Raw genomic sequence first — 5,000 nt, forward strand, 5'->3', positions numbered from 1 at the left:
CGCCAGGTGTTCCGTGGCCTCCCTCTGTTTCCTTGACCTTGGGGGTGCCAGTTTAGGGCTTGACGGCCAATGCTACCAAGGTAGTTTGCGAAGCGTATGGCCAAGCCATCTCTATCTTCTTTCGTCAAATGTCCTCTTCCACTGGCGTTTGCTGCGTCCTTGCCCATAGGTTCTCATTGCTGATAGTCTCTGGCCAATGGATTTTTAGGATTCTACGTAAGCACTGATTAATAAAGGTCTGGATCCTGAGGATCAATGCAGGCACTGATGAGCCAGTCAAAATTGCGGAGGAGGAACTGGGGGAAGTTGAGTCTTTTACCTTTTGGGTAGTGTAATGGACAAAAGTGGGGGAAGAAACGCAGATATGAAAACTAGGATCGGTAAGGCACGATCAGCATTTAAGATGCTAAAAAAGGCCTGGAGCTCCAGAGTAATTGGTGCAACCACCAAGGTACGTTTGTTTAACTCAAGAACATCCAGACGATACTTTGAAGAGTATAGGCAAAGTTCTCTACTGGCTTTTAAAACAATGTTCAAAGAAGGTGCTGAACGCTTGATGTGGTAAGCTTCTTTGTATAGTAATAGATTCCAGTTATCACGCCACGCACGCTCGAATAAAACAGAAGACCACAAAATTATGCTTCTTCACAAACACTAAAGACAAAACGCCGCCATTAAGTCAATTTAATATTGCATATGAATTCACTTGTCCCGGTTGCAATTCTTTGTACATCTGCAAAACGAACAAAACCCTGTTTGTCCGCACAGAAGAACACGCGCGTACGGACAAAGAAAGCGCTATATACAAACATCTGACCTGATCAAACACATACAAGGTTTATACAACTTACCGGACATTTTTATCAATGAGAATAACCCACCTTCTGCTGCAATGAACAAATAATCTCTCACCCAAACCGTACGTGGTAACACAAAAATAATAGACCGCGATGATAACTGGAATCAATTACTATACAAAGAAGCTTACCACATCAAGCGTTCAGCACCTTCTTTGAACATTGGTTTAAAAGCCAGTAGAGAACTTTGCCTATTCTCTTGATAGTACCGTCTTTGTTTTGCATTTTCACGTGCTTAATAATGCTAATGTATTATCTATAGTGTTAAATCTCTGCTACTTGTTGGTTACCTCAGTCTGAAGATGATATAGATTTATTTCGAAATATAATAAGTAAACGTTTCTCTGCATTTGTTGCCTGTACTACAGACACAATGCATTTACTCCGATTTATATTTATTCTCTAAGTAATGCCTTTGTTTATCCTGCTTGAGTATTAAATAAGAAACTAAAACAAGAAACGTATCAACTCAACATCAGCACAACTACGTAAACAGTCATTCGCACATGCGCCTTTAAAAGCCCCCAAGTTTAGATTCTTCGAACAATCGCTCTCTAAAGATTCTTTCCTTAACGATTTACTGTGATCCCAAAATCGAAGTTTCAATCCATACACGACTTGGTCCGAATCCTTGTCAGCCTGTACTTCAAGTTGTAATTGTAAATAATGCTGACATCTATATATTTGGCAGAACTGGTTTGCGTATAAAGATCTCCCAGACAATCTTCTTTCCCAACAACACAAACTCGCATTCCTCAATGACTAAGCCTCGTCTTCAAGATCACAACGCTTTTTACCAGGTTATACCGTTTCATCTTTAAAACTACGTTATACTTTAAAAGGCAAATTACGGGATGCAATGACCACAGATGACAACTGTTCATTTCAGAATTTAAAGTTCCCAGAAGCCTATTATTCTGCGCCCACGATCATTGTGTCAGCCGCCCATAAGAAAACTGCTCTCACCATGCCACCAGAGTACAACAACGTTGTCACATGGTTCGAGGTACGTAACTAAGAGATTTCGAATGGACCCTTCAACCATCGACTGTTAAAAAACTATCTTTGTTGGCCAAAAAAAAATTATTGTCCTCGGCTCTCGAATTTCAATCAAATTATGCCCACAGCATCACAGCATGAGAACTTGCATAAGACCATGAGTACAGATTCAGCCATTTTGGGCTAAGTTAGCCATACAGTGATGTAAAGAGTAGCTGACAACAGCACCAAGCAATGTTCCTAAACAAAACATTCCACAAAATCAGGGGCACCCAACGGGAATATAGTTCAAAACAACTTAAACATAGCATTGTCAAACGTATTTTAGTATTTAAACGGTAGATATAAGCATATTTTTATCCCCTAAAAACTTTTTGTCTGTTCGGATTTGGTAGCTGAAAGGCTAGTGATCCGAAAATTATAGGAATTAAAACTTACCTTTCCGAAATTTTTCAGCCAGAAAAAAGACTCCCGAAACTTCTAGCTGACCTTTTTAGGGTAAAAATCCGTTAAAAACGGGCAGTTATACCATTTTTTAGATGTTCGAAAATCCTAGGACAGGCAGGCAAGCAAGAAATTTTACAACAAATGTTCCGAAAATTCTAGATCTCAAACCGTCTTCCGAACAGATATTTTCCGAAAATTGACGTTGGGTGCCCCTGACAAAATAACATCCCCTGACTATCGTCTATTTTCAACAAATCAACAATTTCAACTGCTCGGTCTGGAAAAAGCTAAACAACCTCGTCGCTGGTCATGACCCAGATGGCTATGATCCTGTTGACGTTATTCTTACTCGCCGATATTTCCGAAAAACGCGGCGGCATTTACAATCCACTTAAACTCCGCGCAAACGCTTTTAGCGATAACTTTGTCATCGCCCTGAGTATTTCTCTAAATGTTGATATATAGCCCAGTCATTCAACTCACCCGACGTTCATCCATGACCTAAACCAATAAAGTATTTCTAATAACGTAAGGAGCATCAAGCTGTTTAACACTTCCTGTTTCTTTCTTTAAAAGAACGACGATTTCCCTTTAAATTTGCTTGATTCGCCTTGCCCTTTCTGGATCTTGTTCCCGATTCAGCTTCTTCATGTCACATCCCCTTAACAAGACAAACTCCTCCGCCTTAGAACGTTTCAGTTGTCTCATTTAAGTAAACAACTCGAATTTGGCAAACATAATTTGCTCTCCTTAAAATATTGTTCTTTTTTTCTTCAGGAGCTCCAGAACACATGTGCAGTGGTGCCTCGGCGCTTGGAGTTACCAATCAAAGCATTATTCATGACAGGCAAATGACCGCCTCCTCTCAGATTTAACCTAATACTCAAGCCAGTTACGGTCGCCTTTAGAAACGATAAAAGAGGAATTGGATGGTGCGCATAAACAGCCAACAACACCAACGACTGGCTTCAAGTTGACCACGGTAAAAGGTTTCATATTTGCTCCCTGTTTGTCCATGCAAGGAGAGGTCAATACTTCTAGATGGGTTACAGAATTTCAGCTGTGTTACTCGACCGACGGAAATACTTGGAAAGCTGACATGGACACAAATGAAGCTCAAGTAGTGAGATAACCAATTTATTAACTTTAAATGCTCAAGCCCCTCAGATAATGGTAGTTAGAATGCTGACCTCAAATAAAAGAATTAATTGTAGCGCACGCAGCAATTTGCCCAACCTCTTTACTTGCCTTGGCGTCGTCAACCACCCTTCATTAAACCTTCAACGAACGAAAACACAACTCACAGTATTTCAGCAGTCCTACAATCTGCATTAAACGTTGGTTAAAGTACTGTTTTAGAACTGAGCAATCCCAAATAAAACTCCACTGCCCTATAAACACTACAAGACTTGCTCCCTTCTTCGGGTCCTTATTAGCATCACGATTACGGCAAAGTCCAAGTCAGCTTCAAATCGGCGTTTCCGCAAAAGATCAAATTTAAAGAAGCTTGATGTTAGCTTATTACTTCCCTGCTATCTACAGATACTAGCAATTTCTAAGGGAAAGAAGGACGAGATGAAATAGTTTAATTTTGATACTTATATCATAAGCTGCGGTCTCTCGGTTCACGTAAATTCGAGGCTAAATCTCTCTCATGTTGTCATCTTTACTTCAACTTCTACTGTCCATACGCATTCCCACATCCTTCCAACATTAAAAAGCATCGTTTATAAAAGTATCGTCACTTTGCTTCTTTCCTCACCTTGTTTCACAACTTCACATTTAATTTTCTCCCCGTGTATTGATTAAACCTTTGGTAATGAATCCTGATGGTATTAATGCTAATCAAAGTGCCTTCTTTCATGCTGAATCTACAACTTCAAGTTCATTTTCGATTTCGAGGCTTGCTGGTGAAATTAGCTAGTCTGACGTCATCATGCATCAGGGCTATTCCCCTTTAACCCTTCCTACGCGAACTAAACGAATAATTTCTATCATTACAAACGATATTTTTCGTAAAAGGTTACATCACTATAAAACAAAACGCCGACCTTGTGTTTAGCTCTTAAAATAAGAGTCTTATTTTCTTCCTTTTTTTCTAAACATGTACAGGCTACTAGAATGAAGCAGGATCCATCTCGATCGACTTCACATTGCTGTCCATAGACTGAAGGAAACAAGCGTTTTTGAAGTTCTAACCGTAAAACCAATCAAATTTTATGAAGAAATAAAAAGAACCATTTCATTTTTGTGGGTGAAAATTCTATACAATACAACTCTTTCTCTTGCGTACCTTGTCAAACGTATTTATGCTTAGAACATTTTTCAAGGAAAACAACTACTGGCATTTCTTGTTTTCTGGACAAAATTGAACTGGTGAATTTACCCTGAAAAGAAGACCTTGAATCAAAATGAAACCCGTTTGCATTACCAACTGCAAATGTCACATTTCTATTTTAACCCAAAAAAAAAGAGTTTCTAGTAGACCTTCCAACATTACTATAAAAGTTTATTCCAAAGTTTGTTGACGCTAAGTCAACCTTCCTAGTTACATCTTAGCTTTCCCATATTCATCATTAAACTGTATAACCTAATCCCCGCTCACCAGAAAGAGTTGTTGCCATTGTGTTGTGCATGAACCGTTATATTCTACACACAGAATTCTCTGACAAACATAAAGTTGGCCGTTTGATTATT

Source organism: Montipora capricornis, chromosome 9 (genome assembly GCF_036669925.1).
Source record: "Montipora capricornis isolate CH-2021 chromosome 9, ASM3666992v2, whole genome shotgun sequence".
NCBI classification, from domain to species: domain Eukaryota; kingdom Metazoa; phylum Cnidaria; class Anthozoa; order Scleractinia; family Acroporidae; genus Montipora; species Montipora capricornis.